Here is a 19,243-nt window from a genome sequence, read left to right on the forward strand (position 1 = left end):
TGTAATGAAGTCATGATGGAGGAGAGAGCCAGATCATGCAAGGACTTGCAGGCCATGTTAAAGGGTTCATATTCTATTCCAAGAGAAATGCAAAGCAAAGTGTTGGTGAGGAAAATCAGAATCACTCGACATAACTAAAAGGAAAAAAAAAAAAGTTAACTGTTCAATTGTAAAACACAGGGTTGAGGTGGATATTTGCAAACAGCTAGAGTTCCATTCCTGAAAGCAGACCTTATAATAGGAAATTGAAGACACCCAGTAGCCATAGTCAAACGGCCATCAGAAGCCTCAGAGAGTACCTAGGCTGGGTTAGCTGAATGGAATCAGCTGTAAAGGAGAGCAATTAAGTAACGGATTGATCCACGCCAGGTGATCATGTTGAATGGCTATGAAGGGAAGGCTTAAATCTAACAAACAGCATACTGTGGGACCAGTCCCGTCTGAAGAGAATGGATGTGCAGAAATCTGTTTCAGGAGGATGCCCTTTGGTCATGGTCGTAGGTCCCTTGTCCCAGTTCAGATCTCTAAGCCTGCCTGAGCCAAGCGTGTATCTGGGACACAGACTCTGTCAAGCACACTCGGTTTTGTGACCCCAGTATTTAATACTGGGAAAATTTAGGATTAAATAAAGAAATGATAAAGCAAATTGATTTTTCATCTTAATGTTCTTTAGTCAGGCTTATGGACAGTTTGTATATTTGGTATTTATGTATCAGACAGATGAGCAACACTAATTAGATTTGCTTTGTGAGTCTAATTTAATTGTATAAATAATCTTAGACTTGTAATCTTGAAAGATAAGGATTTTTACTTTAAAATTCTATTCATTCAAAATTTGATACATTAGATTTAAAACAGCTAAATTTTAAATTATAAAATGTAAACTCTTATGAGGTTGAAAACCCTCTGTTCTAGTCACTATTGCTCATTTCTTATTTTAGTCTTCACTGTAGCTCTGGTGTTTTGCAAAGCCTAGCATGTATTATATGACAAACTGAGACTTATTATGTAAATGGGAAGATATGAAGAAAAACCAGTTAGATACATCAACCACTTTTTAAAAATTAAACATACCAAAGATATGGTATAACATCAAAAGAAAAAGAAAAAATAGATGAGTTTGAGTTTAATTAAAAATTTCAAATTTTGTGCATCAAAAGACACTGTCAACAAACAGTGAATAAGGAAAACCAGAAGATGGTAGCAAATATTTATAGATCATAATTCTAATAAAGGAATGAAGTATAGAGTACATATGAAACTCCTTAAATTCAAAACAATAACAAAAATCCTAAATAAATAACACAATTCAAAAATGGTCAAAGAACCAACTCACACCCAGGGAAAGCTATAAAATACTAAATGTTGACAGTAGTATAGAGAAATTGGAGTCCTGGTACATGATTGGCAAGAAGGCAAAATAACACAACCACTGTGGAAAAAAGTATAGTGATTCCTCAAAAAATGAAAAATATAGTTACTGTATGATCCAACAATTCCACTTCTGGATATGTACCTAAAAGAACTGAATTAAGGTATCAAAGAGATATCTATAGAAGCTGCCATTAGGACTCTCCCACAGGTAACCACCACAGGCAGGGTGAGGTAGCCAGCCCAGCCCCTGTGCACACATGGGCCATCGTCAGGACTCTCCTGTGGGTAGCCAGTGCAGACAGAGAACCAGCCAGCCATGCCATGGAGAAGCTGCAAGTGTCTGGAGAAGCCCACTCCACACTCCACAGCCTCCTGGGGAACCTGGGTTGGGAGAAACCCAAGTGCCTGACCCATAAGCCCACACTGTGGACAGGTAGCCAATGTGGGAAGTACCCGGGACCCTACAACCCACTCATCCAGAGAAACCCAGGAAAATGTCAAGACAAAGGAACAAAAGGCATTCTCTGACCTGTAGCCCAAACAGAACAAGTCCAGGAGACTTAACTTGAAAGAAAGTGGAAGTCACACACTTGAAATGTCTGAGATGATGGCAACTGAAGTAAGGGAATTACCTCATGAGGCTGTAAAAGCAATCATGTCAGAAATAATATCTCTGGTAACAGAAGAAATGACAAGCATAATAAAAGAGTTGCTGAGCATGTCTAAAGACATAGATTTTTAAAAAAGAGCATAGGAAAAAAGGAATGAACAACATAGAATTGGAATGCATGAAACAGACTCAAAGAGATAACCAGGAAATTAAAAACTCCATCAAAAGCTGACAAAACTGCTTAAAAGAAACTGAAGATAGACTTTCAGATCTTGAAGACAAGATGGCAGCTAGCAATCATGAAAGGAAAGACCTCTTAACAAGGAACCAGGAAATAAAATTCAACAGCTGCAAGACAATGCAAAGAAAAATAATTTAAGAATGATAGGTATCAGCTAAAAAGCAGGCATCAACACAAAATGACAAAATGAGACTATTTACAGAAGTAATTGCCGAAAACTTCACAAGCATGAGAAAAGGACCTGACATACAGATAAATGAGGCATATAGCACTCCAAAGAACCATAACCAAAATAAATCTACCTCCAGACATATAATAATCAAGAGCCCAGAAATGCAGCACAAGAACAGAATATTAAAGGCTGTTAGAGAAAAGAAACAGATCACCTATAAAAGAAACCCATCAGAATCATGACAGACTTCTCAACACAAACCATCAGGTCAAGAAGAAGTTGGAGTGAAGTATTTCAAGTCCTGAAATAAAACAACTTCCAACTCAGACTGATGTACTCTGCAAAACTATCTTTCAAAATTAATGATACTTTGATGACAAAGAACAACTGAAGGAATTCATGACCAATAAACAAAACCTATAATTCATATAGAAAGTCAAAGGACAGTAACAATGTTCTATGTGTCAGGGAATCAGACAAGGGTAGCCTATCAACCACAAAATGGATAAGAAAGATATGGCATTTTTATACAGTGGAAAGCTACTCAACTATAAAGAAGGATAATCTTACAGGTATATGGATGCAACTTGTGATCATGTTCTTGAGTGAAATGATTTGGGCTCACATAGGTAAACATTGTGTTGTTTCCCTAGTATAAAAAACTGAAGGAGTTAGTGGGGTCCAAAATGTACAATAGATATTGTGAAAGGGGGAAAAACAATCTAAAAAGGGAAGGTGGTAGCCATTGTTATTTTGTTTTAAAGTCCTATATCATTTTCATTGTTTTGATTGATTTTATTCTGTTTTGCTTGGTTTGATTTTATTATATCTAATGGCATGGACAGCTATTTCAAAGATAACAAGATATTATTGTTGCCACTGTTGATTTCCTATTATCTTGTTTTGTTTTGATTGGCTTTATTCTGGTATTTTATTTGTTTTTATTATGTCTGATGGTTTGGGCAGCTATTTTGAAGATAACGAGACATGGCAGCCATTGTTGATTTCATGTTATCTTGTTTTCAAATCCTGTATCACTTCCACTGTTTTGTTTTGATTGGCTTTATTCTGTTTAGTTTGGTTTTATTCTCTTAAAGCTGAAAAAAGAAATATTTATATGTTAACTTTTATAATGGCATTATTCACAATAGCTACAATATGAAAGCAACTTGAGTGTTCATCAGTGGATGAGTGGAGAAACTAGGCGTAGTATACATGTACCATGGCATGTCATTCAGCCTTTAAGAGGAAGGAGATTCGGACTTACGATACAACATGGATGATTCTTGAGGACATTATGATAAATGAAATGTCAGTCACAAAAACATGAGTACTATATGGTATTACATATATGAAGTACCTAGAATAGTCAAAATAATGAGAGATTAACAGTAGGATGATGTTTGTTGGGGCTAGGTGGGGGCTAGGTAGAGAATTTCAACTTTACAAAACAGAGCTATAGAGATAGATGATGCTGTTGAATGTTGACATTGTGACATTTCACTGAATTATATACTTAACATTGGCCAAGATATTTTATGTGTGTTTTACTTCAATAAAAAATGTAATCAATTTTTAAAAACTAAATATACCAAATTTACAGATGTAATTTAAGTATGCAACAGAACATGTTTCATTGGGTTTCTAAATAAGTGAATTTAGTCTTCAATTTGGGTTGATCGAATGTTTTGCAAAACCCCAAGAATTATAGTTTTTAATTTTGTTATTTTAAAAATAGCAAATTTATAAACAAAAATAAATTGAATATAAAAACTTTGGGAGATTTGTGTCTCTAGTGACACAGCTTGGATCTGGAAAGCTTCCCAAATGCCTCTGTAGAAGGGTTTAATCTCCCATTTTGCACTATTTGCACTAAGGATAAAAACTTTTCAGAGGTGAGACCTAGTGGGAAGTCTGAGGCCACTGAAGAAGTGACTTTGAATGAGTTAACAGGATCTTAGCCTCTTTCTCTCTCCTTTCATGTCCAGGTTATGAGATAATCAGGTTTCCTCTGCCATGCACTCCTGCAGAGATGAGCTGCCGCACCACCGACCCTAAAGCAATGAGAGCAGCTAACCACAGGCTAAAGCCTCCAAAACTAGTATAAACCTTTTCTCTTTTTAAATTGATTACCCGATGTATTTTATTATAGTAAAGGAAAGCTGACCAGTAAAGGAAAGCTTCATGTTTGAATCTGCATTGTTAGTATATTAAACATTAATTAAAGACCTAAGTGTCTATAAACAAGAAAGTCCACTCCTGACTCTTAAAAGCCTACATTGACAGTAGACTAAAGAATAAAATACATGAGAAAAACACTCCTAGAGTGAATGAAGTAAAGACTGGCAAGTGAAAAATAAACATAAGCATGGTAACCTAATAAGTAACAGAGCAGAGCGCAGGGAAGACACATTTCAACCCAGGACCTCCCAAACACACAACACCAATCATACAAAGGAGTCCACTGATACGATAGCATACTGACAACTTCAGTTAGTGTTTAGATTCATCAAATTGGAATTTTCAGGGACATTCTACTGAAACTTCAGCCAAGATTGTACTTGACCTCTTTTTACCCCCAAAGCATGGCAGTAAGGAACTAGGTGTATATGTATTTATGTATACATGGAACTTTGTGATTCAAATATTCCTTAAATAAAAATCAGAATTATGAATCTGATACTTTATCCTTCACTTCTTCCTGAACATGAATAGTTTAACTTATTAGATGTGTTGAGTACCTTGAAAAAAATTCATATATATATATATATATATTTATTCACATATATTTATGAAAATCGGGAGAACTTCTTGAAAAATGCACATCTATACTCATATACTCATGTGTATATACATATGTTCATGCTATGGCCAAGAACAGTGGTGGCAAACTTGTGTCACACACACTCTGTATCATTGGAAGCTCTAAAATGTTCACCGTTACTAGCCTAGGATATCCTAAAATAGCTGCTAAGGTAACTGACCAAGGCGTATCTAGAAGACAAGTTTTTAACTTCCTTAACCAAGCATCTCAACTTCTGGCTACAGCTTCATCCTAGAAAGTTCCAGCACTTGGAGTCTTTCTGAGAAGATGCCCTGCACTTGTGTGGATCCCCAATGTGTGCACCTGACTGTGGTCACACTACTGGCATTTAAATGCACCTTCCCATGATATGTTCCCAGGATGACTTGCCCAAGACTTGTCAGTAGATGTTACTTGAAAAGAAGGTTCCATTTTCAAGCAATTTTGAAAATGTATTCAGAACCTTAGTGTGCTAATACATATTGTAAACCTACCCCAAAATGCTAATAAAACTGATCACAGAACCACTTGTAGCTGGACCACATTTTGGAAAATAGATCTAGACAGGTGAATGATGAAGCATCCACAGGGTAAAATGCGTTTAAGAGAACACTGGAGCATGATAGAAATGTATATATACTGCTCTTTCCATCCCTGTCATTCATCGCAGCTGATTTTCTCTTTACGTTGCCAGTATGATCATTATCACTTCTGTCTCTCTCTGATAGTGCAGTAAGGAACAATGGCTATTAATGAACTCTGCTCCCCAAAGCAACAATGTTCAAGAATGGAGGCATTGGCCAAGGGGAAGTAACTAGTGAGGTACCCAAGTCTTCTGGAGGACTGTTGATGGGCAGGTTGGCACAAATGGGCATCCATCTACCAGTCCAGACTAATCATGGTTAGGGGATCAGAGGGCAGAAAGCTCTGGGGATGCCAAGTGAAACCAAAGTTCATAGCTTCTGCATAAAACCAGTTTCTGAGTGCCATTCCATTCAACTGTAATGGCAATAACACCTCTCTTAAAAAGTTGTTGTAGGTCAGGGATTTAGCTCAGCGGCACAAGCGCCTGCTAGGCAAGCATGATGTCCTGAGTTTGATCCCCAGTACAAAAAAAAAAAAAAGTTGTGGTGAGGCTTTGATGTAAACATTTAAATGATTCAATTCAATGCTAGCAAATAAAAGACATCAGTGAACAATAGCCAGTTCCTTTAGCACTGCTCACTAAAGAGGGAGGAGTATTTTAAAAACTGAAATCATTTCTAGGTCTTTTTTGGTCACCCATGAGAGACCCGTTTTGTACCCTGTTTGTGGTTTAAATATGAAGCAGCACAAGGACTCATGTATTGAAGACCTGATCTCCACAGTAGAAGTTCAGAGGTGGAATCTAGAGAGGTGACTGGATTGGAGGGAGGGGGTTAGTTCATAGGTGAATGTGCTATAAGGAGGCTATCAGAAGAGGGACACAGTTTAAGGAAGGAGGTCAGGGTGAGAGTGCCTTTGAAGAGCACATCCTGCTAATGGACACTTCTGCTGTTACTCTGTTTAATGGCTGCCATCTTTCCTCTGTCGTGCCCTACATCATGATGCTCTGTATCCTCACAGGCCAGAAACAACTAAACCAAGTCATCACGGTCTGAAACTGTGAGCCAAGATACATCTTTCCTCCTTGAGGTTGAAAATTTTCTTCAGATATTTGATCATGGCAATGAAAAGTATACACAGTACCATACAATAAAACAGACCAAATTCTAGTGAGTTTCAGAAGTGCCTCAAGTTAGTAACATTGACACTATGGGTCTGTTGAGTTAGAAAGTGGAAATACACAGTATGCACAAGCTGGGTTTAAAACAATCTAGAAAAAAACAAAAGCTTGTCCAGCTAGAGTGTGTTTGGGATCTATGACACTCAGTAGAAATCAAGAATAGATTTTTTTAAATGGTGAAACAACCCAAGTATACATGAGTGGATGGATAAAAATGTATAAGATGAATGGATAAAAATAAATAGAATATTATTCAAACTTCAGAAGGAAGGAAATTCTTCACATGCTACAAAGCGGATATACCTTAAAGATTTTCAGCTAGGTGAAATAAGCCAGTCAGTCACAACAAGCATCATGTGATTTCTCTTATATGAGAGAACCAAAGTAGCCAAAATCAGAGACACAAAAAAGAATGGTGGTGACCAGGAGCTGGAGGAGTTGGCCCTTGATGACTACAAAATACAGGTTTTGAACAATGAGAAAGTACTGGAGATGCACGGTGCTGTGGTTACACAGTGAAAATGTACATAGTACCACCAAACTATGACAAGGATGGTAAATTTTGTGTTGGGTAACTTTCAGCAGAATTAGACAAATAAGAAGAGTAAAGTCCAAGGAACAGAGTCACAGTCAAGAAGTGGTTTTGAATGTGTACTAGATGGAGGATGAATTATGCTTTCCAGCCTTGCTTGCAAAGGATGGTAGCCCACGTCTTCTTTTTTATAGCTGGAAGTGAAGCCTAATAGCAGGTCATAAATATAAATCTAGTTCAAAGTCTAACTAGCATAGTCAGGTTCCACCCAACTTTTCCTAGAAAGTGGGTCATTCAAGCCTGCATGAAAATTTTAAAAGCCCTAATATAGAAAAGTTTCTTCTTAATTTTATACACACCAACATTATTGCTAAATTTTATGATAACAAATGCCACATTTTAAAATGAAAAGCACATTCCTCTTAATATTAATATACTATTACTAAACATACCAATAATTTTTAAAGCTAAATTAAATCTAAATTTTTATTATTCTATTTAAAGACCAAAATCAAACTTAAACTTCACATTTGGTCAAATCCCATCTGCCAAATTTCAAAAATGGCAATTTGTGCCTTGTTGGTCAATCTGGTCCTTAAAACATTTCCAGATGGGTAAAGATAACTGTAAGTGTGTCATGCTTTCAGACCCATGACCTGTGATCTGTGACCTGTGACCTGTGACCTAAAAAAAAAAAAAAAGGAGCTATCCTGTGCTCAGCCTGGAATCATCCATAGTCCCGAGGCTTAGCTGCAGTCTTCTCTCAGGACTGACTGGTAAATACCAACCATGTTGGATACACAGCAATCCCTGAATCTCCTCCGCATTAGAGGAAGGAAGTTTCCCTCTCCGTGCTTCAGGACTGGCACAGATTCCCCCACACCAGGGCTCAGTGAGAAAAACTGCAGAAAAGAGGGAGGTAGTGAGAGGGATAAGATCTATGACACCTTGTGAAATTTAAATACTGCTTTGGAGATTAAAAACAGCAAGTAAGGATTGAAGGTATAGCTCAGCAATAGAGTGCCTGCCTAGGATGCCCGAGCTCCTGGGTTCATCCCCAAAACTACAGCCAATCAATAAATAAAGTAAAATTAAAAAAATAAAATAAATTGGCAAATGAAAAACTTATCAGCAATAGTGAAAGAGGGCATGGTGGCCAGTTGGGGACTCTTGCATGCTGCTGAGCCAGGTTTTTCTTTTGTGTCTTCTAAGGCTGCATGGCTTTCAAGCACAGCATGTCCAGAGGCCATGCTCATACTCTTCAGTCTACAGCTTACTATGAGGAGGAGAAAGGGGTGTTTTGTTTTGGTTTTGCACAAGAAAAATAGCCTATCATTCTCAATGGCTTCTAAAACATCAGGAGACATTATTTTACAGTATTATTCTTTCTCACATTGAAGCCTTCAATTAGGGCATAATTCAAAAGGAAAAGGGGCAGACTGAATATTGAACGAAACAGAGACATAGTAATTGGACAAGCATTTAAAACCTCAATCCAGTGGGAGCTGGCTGCAGTCATGAGGGAACTCTGGGGTGAAGAAAATGTAAAACTGAATTGCGGTAATGGATGCACAATTGTATACATTTATTAGAACACACCTAACTGAACACTTAAAATGCATTAATTTTACGGTATTTACCCTACAAGTTATGAACAGAACTGTTTTCCAAGACATAGTGTAAAGAATGACCTAGAAAACAAAGTGATGCAACTTAGATGATGCAAGTTTGAATCTGGACTCCAGCTGAGAAAGTAGAGAGTAGACAGGAAGCATTGCCAAAGGAGAGCCTGCAGAACTTAATAAATGATCACACTAGAAGAGAGGAAGGAGAGGAGAGAAGTCACAGAGTCAAAGAGGTCACCAGTCTGTGTGGAGTGGTGACTCTTCACACAGAAACTAGGAGGTCATTTAAATTTCAGATCTTCTTTTCCTGAACTTTGTAATACATATTAGTAGTGGTACTTATTACTGATGCTGCCTATTTTGGCCCTTGCTCTTATAATACTTTTCAGTGTTAAGCAATTCCTAGTTTTATATGCACACATTTTTATTCACGTTACCATAACTTGACAAATCCATTCAATACTTCTGTCCTTATTTATTATTGTACTTTGTTGTTTGCAAGGAAAACAATTACATACAGGTCACATTAGTACTATTTTATAATAGTCACCCAAAGAGTTAAACACAAAAAGTGCAGGAAATCTGTCCACATACTATAATCCAAGAAATCCAGTCTAGGGCCTGGATCCCACAGCAATGTCCTGCATGAATCTAGCTGAAGACCTAGAGCCTATGACACACACACCCCCCCTTCCCAAAGAGTCAAACTGGAGGCCTAGAGCCCATGACAATGAAGTATGCAAGCCTGGTTCATGGATTCATGCTGGGAAAGCCCCAAGGTCAGCAGTGGAAGCTAGAAAGTCTGTACTAATGGGATGAAGGATCTGTGCCAGTAGGCTACGGGTGCACTGGAGCCTGGAAGCAGCACTCAGAGAACTAGAGCTCCCCTGAAAAGTACCACAGCCATCCTCAGCCACAACAAGGTCCCGAGCTCCTCCAACAATGAGAACAGCAAAGTTTGTATCAGGAGACTGAACAGCACATATCTTCCACTCCAAAGCCAGGAAGTGATGCTCAGAGTAAGAACCAGAGCTCCCTCAAAGTGAACTACAGCTATTCTTAGCGAAAGGTTCCAAGCTCTTCTGACAATAAGAATGGCCAAACTTATATCAGGGAAGAAGCTCAGCAAGCTCCTCCAGGCGGGCCAACAGCACCAGAAGAACCAACAGCACCAAACAACAACTCTTCCTCTCCAGGTCTCCTTTTTACGCTGGCAACAATCCTCAGGTGGGCCATCTACACTCTGCACCACAATGACTCAGTTTGGCTGGTGTTTAAGTTGACCACCAGTTTTCAATCCACCACATTCAGTTGCCTACTCCTTAAAATTTCTCCCTCTTCCCATTTCTCTTCACTCTCCACTAGCTCTCCTGCTTTTGACTGTATCTTTCTGACTAATTTGAGCTGGGTGCTCTATGCATTTCATCTCCAATCACCCTTACTTTGCATTCACAACCTCACTATCTGTGTTCTTTGTTTAAAGCCAGTAAGGGAATGATTTCCAAATACCTCTCACTACCCCACCCTTTCCCCTGTAGCTCCATATCCTTATTTCCTATCAGTTGAATATACTCTCTGGATGATGATCAAACTCAAGCCGCCCATTTACACAAAATTAATCATTTTTATCCTCACTCTCCCAACTTCTGAGGTCTTGGTATACATTTTTAGACATGCTGACTAGGATCCCATCCATGCAGACTCCCAAGGCAAGAACTGGGACTCATTCCCACCTGCTTCCTCTGCATCCAGACATACGCATCACTCCACTTGATCCATCATTTACTCTGTGTTTCTATTGCCTTCTTGTATCCCAAAGTCTCAGGCAAGGCACTAGGGAAGGATAAGGAGGACATAAACAGAAAACCACTGCCACTGGCCAAGGATACATAAAAGTAACATGAAAAAGTCAATGAAATAAAACTCTTACAAAATTTAAAATTAAAATATGATTAACTGCATGTAATCATGCAAATGAATGTAATTTGTTAAACTGCTTACTTCAAAATAAGCTTTCAATTAAAAAATGGAACTTTAGCATCAGTAATTTGGTTAAATATTAAATAGTTTAATGAAAGATCAGACTGTAATACAATGATTGCATGCCTCAGTTTTTATATTAACCAGCCACAGAAGCCCCAATTTAGGTAGAAATGCAGCTGGAGATAATGAAAAAGACAACCCTTTTCTCTGACCAGGTTGAGCACTGACAGTGAACAGCCTACTTCTGTCCATTATTGGCTTGTTTTTACAATTGAACCTCAGATTCTGCTTTTATTCTACATGTGCTGTTTTGATTCAATACTAGCTATCCCTTCTTTGGAAAACATCCTTGAGGGTCTGTTCACAAGCTTTTGAATCTTAACTGAAGAGGGTTGAAATATTTTCAGAAATATCACAAAAACTCCTAAGTAAGATGTTCATCTAACTCAAAGAAATCAGTTCACCATGACCCATCGTTCAGTCCATAAATCCAGCTTTGTATTTCCCATTTCAAAATGCCTCATTCTAACACGTAGCATGTGCTACACCTACATTTGTTCACTTGTAGGATCTGATGTTATTCCCACAAGGCTTCAGGTAGACAAGGACAGCACCAAAATATGGTCATTTTCAAAGCCAGGTACAACTAAGGATACTCAGAAAGGCCCAACTTTGTCTGAAACCCAAGTGGACAAAGACCAAGCTTCCTCTCATGAAATCCAACACACTTTTGAATGAAACCAAACTTCACAAACTGAAAGATGAAGCAGAAATTTAGTCACCTCACTCACATGGCTAACAATTTTAATTTTTCCTAAGTAAATTTTTTAAATTTCCATGTACATATCTGGTTTATATTACATAAACAACAGTGATTGGCTTTTATTTCTATTGCCAAGCTTCAGGGGGCAGAGCATGATTTTTGCCTTGATAACTCTATGAGCTTCTTCACACTGCTCATTCAACTAATCCCAAACATTCAAACCACAATATTGGTGGGTTCCTCCGATGACTGTGGTCAGTACCAACCTCACTGTATACCAAAAAAGTGAGCAAAAATGTCACTGTCATCATGTTCTAAAGAAAATGCATACTTTATCTTGTGTTAATCAAATCCTTGACATATTTTGCCACAACATAATCAGTGGACTTTTTTGTGGGAGAAAACATTTTCATGGTTACTCCTGCTCTCATCACAAAAGCATGAAGGTCACAGAGCTGTAGATCCACTTAATGAGCACAATAGGGAGCGCAATACCAAAGTAAAAGACAGTGTTGAGCACACAGAAATGGCTTCCACCTGGTGGGACTTCCAGACTGCCCCCCCCCCCCCGCCAAGGAATACACAGCCACCTGACACACTCAGCCAGGACCAGCAGCAATTTTTAAAACTTTATTGCATTTGCATTTTTTTATTTACAGATCACTATCAATACAACTCTACACATTTTCTCTTCATGTCCAAAAACCTTGGGCACTCATTGTCATGTATACAAAATACTACAAAATTATGCACATTCCTCAAAAATTCCATTTCCTATTGCATAGGATGTCAATGGCCTCTTGGGCCTCCTAGGAAACTCTCCTTCACCTTCAAAACTCTGATGACCTTCCATTGCCCTCTCTTTTTCTTATATTTCACTACAGTTGGAAGCCACCCTGTTTTCTGGTTAGATAACAATAACTGTCCTTCCTATCAGTTCACCATCATAAAAGGCAGTGTTACACATAATGTCTGCCTGCTTCCCTGGCTTGTGAGCTCCTTGCAAGCAATGGCTACGTTGTGTACTGAACAAATGTTCACAGAGCACTCACTATGAAGTAACAATGGTGGCAGGTAGTGGGATACAAAAATTTAAAAACAAAACAACACAAACAAAATCTTATGAAAGGAGATAACAATAAACAACAAGAACATGATTTAGCACATTGTCTATAGAGTAAAAATGGTGATATGTGTAATGGAAGAAAACCATACTATTTTCTCAGACTGAAAATAATGCCATTTGATGGAGATTGGGTACTTCTAGTAAAAACTGGAGTGGCCAGAGAAGATTTCACTTAATCATTTCATACCTAGTACCTTTAAAAAAGTAGGCCTTTAATAAATATGTGCTACAATACACTAATTTTGGACCCTCTGCAGGACTGTGTTCCTATCAGAGGCACATCAAATGTTTATGCATGTATAAAGCAGATGTAGGATTACAAAGGAACAAATATTATATCTATTTTGTTTTCCTTTATATCCTGCATATCCACTAATAAATAGGTAACAATTCTTATATTTAAGGAAGAAGAAGGAGTGGCTTTTGTTTGAATTGAACTTGCTACAATAGTTTGGAATTTAAATGTCCCAGAAGATCCATGTGTTAAGGCCTGGTCCACAGAGAGGTGCTATTGGGAGGTGACACCTTTAAAAGGTAGAGCCAAGTGAAAGGTCTTCACTTACTGAGGGCAAGCCCCCAAGGAGACTATGGTATCTCAGACTCCTTCTCTGTTACTTCTTGGCCATGAGTTCAGTTTTGCACTACCATGTTCTCCCACCATGCTGTGCTATGGCACCACTGGCCCCAAAAGAAATGAGGCCAATTTATCATGGACTGGATCTTCCAAAACCATGAGCCAAAATAATGCAGAACTTGACAGCTTATTGAGTCTCATGAGCAAGGCAGGGTTGTTTTTAGAATTAAAGGTAAAATAATTAAAGGGTTCAGAGACAATTTTCCCAAAGTCATACAAAGACTAAAGAAATAGAATTCCATTCTTAGAATTCCTACTCCAGAATTCTTTTTCTTCCCCCGGCCTACTCCCACTATAATACCTGGTAAGAACAGTCATTAGGTTTAGGGTTTTGCTTATTCATTGTTCATGTAGTCTGAATGAAATCCATATAAACCTTTGTATCACTAAAAAAGACCCCAAGTTTTTAGTTGTTTTCTTAATGCTCCTATGAACACATGTACAGATAAACTAAAAGACAAAATTATTAAGATAGCTCAAATGACTTTCCTAGATCATTTATACAGATGGTACATGAGATTGAGAGTTAAATCTACATGCCACCTTCAAACTAATCAATCTTGAAGTTTTCTTTTCTTAACTCTGTGTGCAGATCACCACAGAGCTGCTCCCAAACCAATGAAAAACCATACCATAACACAAACGGATTTTAAAGGGTGATCCTTTTGCCAAGATCAAGTGTCCTACAATTTAAAGAAACAAGATACATGAACAATTAAAATCAGATATCAAAAAGCAAAGCTCAAATATTTCTTGTTTTATCAAATTATAGAAAAAGCCTCCAAATGTTTAATTTCCAGTACGTTTAAAAATAACTTTTTTACCTCCAGGGATTATAAGACTTTTGTGTAATGCCATTTAATTATTACTAACACTTTCAATAATAAATTGCCCAGACTGGGTTCAAATTTGAAATTCTCCCTTCTCAGCTTCCCAGACTACTAGAATTAATCTCTTTTAAGACCATTTGAATTTTTTAAAGCGTTGCTTCAAAATTTAGCAGTTTAAAAAATCAGACTTATGGATAACTGGCTTAAACCTTCCTATTATTAATCATTGGTATGTTAAAGGTGCTGTGGAACTTATGTTTCTAACTAAAATAGAAGGGTAACTAACTACAAACTAGCAGTTTTCACATTTTTTTTTTTTGTATGGATACCAGGGATCAAACTCACAACTACCTGCTTGCAAGGCACGTGCTTATGCCACTGAGCTAAATCCCCAGCCCCTACAAATTTTTTTCGGATTATTATATGACTTGTTATTCAGCAAAGATATTTTTTAAGAATGCTCTTAATTGTATCAGGACAAAAATGCTTAAGCCAGGTAAGGTCTTTTTTCTAAATTAGCTTGAGACTTTGGAACAAAACTCTGTCTCATCAAATCTCCAGGTTCAATTTCCATTCTCCGTACTGTTGTCTGTCTTTTTCATACTAGCTTCTACTATGGGTTGGGCTCCTGTCATTTCTAGGGTAGTTTTTGCCTTTCTGACCAGAAGCTACAGAGCCACATAGACAGCAGTGTCCTTGCCAGCACAAAAGTGGGAAATGCATGGAGATCTGCCACGCAAACAGGGACATATGAGCAGCCAGTAACGAGAAGCCAGTTTGAAAGTATATTTTATTCTATAAAAGAAACAAATAACTAAAAAAAAAAGAATAGAATCAGATATTTTTAAATACAAAATCTTAGTGCTAGTCTCTCATTCCTGAGTAGGAGGGCAAAGACTCAAAGATCTGTGGCAAGAAGTTTTTTGAAGGCAGACATATACTGAATTAATTCCACTGTGATGACATTTACAGAGACAGAAAAAGACAGAAAAAGAAAGAAAGAAAGAAAAAAAGAAAGAAAGAAAGAAAAGAAAAGAAAGAAAGAAAGAAAGAAAGAAAGAAAGAAAGAAAGAAAGAAAGAAAGAAAAACAGAAGCATGCAGGCAGAGAGGAAGGAACGGAGGAAGAAAGGAATGAGAAAGAAGAGAGAGAGACAAAGGAGGAGGGAGGGGGGGAGGAAGCAGGCATGCAGCCTGGGTGGCTGGCGCACTCAGGCAATTGCACATGAAGGCAAATGCTTCCAGTAACAAGAACATGAAATGCATTTCCTGGACTCTCTTTGCTTTCCTGTTCCCCACAGGGAGTGCACGAGTAGGGTTCCACAGAGACCAGCAGCTTCCTGCAGTCCACCAAGCTGCAGACTCTGGCAGTGGAGGAGAGGGGCAAGTCCTGACACCTCTCAGGTGAACATGCTTCAGAAGGCAAACTAGACCTGATCTGCAATCCACACCTAGTGTCAGCACGGGAACAGGTTTCCACGTGATCCTGCATCTGCGCCAGTAAGAAGACAGCTTCCTACCTACTTCGGTGACTTCTCATAGAAAGGAAGGAAAGTATTCTAAAGTAAGTCCAAACCTGAATTAGAAGCCACGATAAAGAGATACATCCATAGAGAAAAGTTAAATCCAAAAATTTGGTGGAACCCAATTTTGTTTCAAAAACTTAAGAGCTTAATTTCTAGAAGGTATCTGATCTGGCTTCTTGGCTCTACACATGTCCATGGCCAGAGTCATGCTACATTTTTAAACCTAAACTATTTCAGCATAGGTATAAAAAAATTCATCCAAAGTTGATATTGACAAATCAATATTCAGGAAATCACCACCTATGTGGTAATGAACAGGTAACAATTGCAGATGTGATATATTTAATGTAGATTTTGTAGCAAGTAAAAAACAATTGCCTTGGATGAGAAGCTAAATATGCCCTAATTATGAATCTATTATGACATGAAGAATAATCAGTTTGCTTAACTTGCTTGCATCTCTACAAACTACTGCCCCACACCACCGCAGCCTAGACAAGAGAATGTGAACAATTAACAGGAAGTAATTTTATGCACTTGTCTGAGTTTCTGAGATCAGGTTCAAGAGCTGCACTGCGAATGGGCAGCTCTGTAGAGGTGTGCTCTCCAGCAGGGCTCCAGGAGGGGCTCCCAGGCCTGAGGCAGGAGAATTAGAGGAGAGTGAGGCTTTAAACTTATCTCAGAGGGACCCAACCCACTTGTAGACACCTCCAGAAGACTGCTAAGGCAAGGGTTTCCTTGTAACAATTCTGCCAAAGACATACACCTTCCAGGTTAAAGACAGCATCTGGATAGCCCTGTGGGTGTCAGGATCCAGCCTCTCTGCCCCCCAGCCACATAGCCCTGGACAGATCCTAACCACTCACTTTTCTCCATCAGAAGACAAAAGCATCAACCCATTCTGGTTTTCTCCGGATTAAGGGCCATTCTCAGAAAGAGCTTAGAATACTGAATGGCTGGTAACTAATTAATACTCAGTGAATGTTAAATTAATTATTAAATTAAAATGCTATACCAGGTCCACAACTGAACATATTTCTGACCACCAAATCGGGTAGTTAACCCTTGGTAAGTTTAAAAAGCTTTGCCACACTGAATAATTTAAGCCCTCTTCTCTTTTCCTTACTTTCACCTGTTTCTCTCTCTCTTTCTGCTTTTTCAATGATTGTCCTGACAAGCATTCTTAATTTCATAATCTATTATTCCCTTTCTCCATACAAAGACCTTGGAGTGATTCAACAATACACACTGGCTCACAGGTAACAACTGTCTAAGATTTTTGTTGGCTTTCTTCTCTCCCTTCCTTCCTCCTCTTCCTTTTCCCTTTCTTTCTTCATTTTACTTTCTTCTTGATCTCGTTCTTTTAAGTAGTCCTTGTTTCATCAAACATTATCAGTTTTCTTATTCAACAAAAACAAACCTGCTCCCTTAAGTTTATTTGCTGGCTTAATGGTATTGAAAGTTAGACAGGGCTGAATTTGTATTTTATGAGATAGGAGGATCAAAAAAAAATACCATATAATATTTCACTTGGAAATTTATTTTCTTAATCTGAGAGTTTTTCAGGATATATGTTATATGTTATATTGTTAGAAATAACAACAAACAGCTCTTTTTTTTTTAACCTTTAGCCAGGAATAATCCCCTAAAAATCAAACATAAAATTCACCAAAAGAAAGAAAAAATAGAGAACATTAACAGAAATACACATATACACCCAGAGAACACAGTTTTTCTGCCCTCTTAATATTCTCACAACAGCACAAAGAATCTGATTCCTCTTTCCACCACCGCCTCACCAGGCCACCGTCCAGAGACTGTCTGCTCTAGGTGCTTTCCCTTAGGGTTAGGGTTAGGGTTAGGGTTAGGGTTAGGGTTAGGGTTAGGGTTAGGGTTAGGGTTAGGGTTCCTAGGCCCATAGGAGCAGTCCTAACTGGTTGTCTCTCTTTTCCTAGGTCTCTGCTTTTTGTCCGTATGAACCAGTCTTGCTTTGTGGTAAGCTTGTGTTTCTCCTCTTCATGTTCAGGCACTTCTGAGGCTCCCTGTCACCCCAACCTCAGCCTGCTCCAATCCTTGGCTTCCCTGGCCCCACCTAAGCTCTAACTGTTGACTCACCTCATTGTGTAAACAAAACAGGCACCAGACAGTAAGGCATAAAATAATGGCATCTCAACATAAGGCAGAGGGTCAGAGCATTTATGGGGCTACAGAGAAAGATAAATCTAAGATTCGGGCAGTTTCTTCTGTCAGAGCGGGTGGTAACTTCACTTCCAGGCTGGGAATGCTGAAAGCAAGCAGCCTGCGTAGCTCTCCAAACGGGAAGATTAAAATAGATGGGGAAACAGAGAGCAACTATCAGGCTGAGAGCAGCAGACTGTCCCTGGGATTTCTCCTTTGTGAAGGACCCTAGAGCCCAATGGAAAAGAGTGTGGAGAAGAGCCAAAGTGACCAGACTGTGACCTGCAGGAGCTCCTGAAGTTCCTACACAGGGCCTGGCCAAGGCCCTTTCAGAGCCTGGGTCCTCTGATTTCCAGTGATACAACATTAGCAAAAGGAAAAGCCACCTTCATGGAGGGCTCAAGTTAATGAAACTCAGCTTGCTTACTGTTTTTGTCTTTTTCTGCTTGTTTAAAGTATTCATATTAGTTTGCTAGAACTGCTGTAACAAAACCCACAAATTGGATAAGTTAAAGAAATTTAGTTCAAGATCAAGGTGTCAGTAGAGCTGGTTTCCTTTGAGGACTATGAAGGAAAATCTATTCCATGCCTGTCTTCCAGATTCTGCCAGAAATATTGCTTCTGCTTTATCACCCTCATCCTCATCTGGTGTTATTCCTATGTGAGTATCTCTCTTCAAATGTCCCCTTTTATAAGGACATTAGTCATACTGTCATCCTCCCCTATGGCTTCATCTTAATCAATTACAACAATCCTATGACCAAATAAGAGCTATGTGTTTTAGGACTTCAACATATGAATTTGTGGATGACACGATTCAAATCATAGCAGTGTTGATGAAGACAATAATTTTTCATACTCTTATACCAAAGCTATGTTCATTAAGGAAAGAAAAACATAAGCAAGAGATAGCCCAACAATGCACCAAGTTCTTGTTTGGCAGCGGAAACTTTTCCTTGTGGTAAGCTGGCATTTCCCTTCTACAGGAAAACCCAGCCTGATCTCTGTGCTCCTGAGAAAGGCAACTACCCCTTCCTTTGCATAAAGCCTGGTGACTTAAAGAAGTAAATGGTCACTTCTGGG

The 19,243-nt window shown here is 38.5% G+C and overlaps 1 protein-coding gene across 7 annotated transcripts in view; it reads right to left on the reverse strand.

Moving 5' to 3' along the window:
- The window catches only part of Stox2 (storkhead box 2), a 215,355-nt gene that overhangs the window by 105,019 nt on the left and 91,093 nt on the right, over positions 1–19,243 (reverse strand). For 2 of the 7 annotated variants that reach the window (XM_063234683.1, XM_063234682.1), the window contains one exon: positions 1–19,243. This exon is cut by the window's left edge and continues 2,930 nt beyond it; it is cut by the window's right edge. The exons of the other annotated variants lie outside the window; for them this stretch is intronic. The gene's annotated coding sequence lies outside the window, so the exon portion shown is untranslated. 7 annotated transcript variants of the gene reach the window in all.

This window comes from Cavia porcellus, unplaced genomic scaffold (assembly GCF_034190915.1).
Source record: "Cavia porcellus strain 051 isolate PalLab524CR breed Dunkin Hartley unplaced genomic scaffold, mCavPor4.1 scaffold_24, whole genome shotgun sequence".
Classification (NCBI taxonomy): Eukaryota; Metazoa; Chordata; class Mammalia; order Rodentia; family Caviidae; genus Cavia; species Cavia porcellus.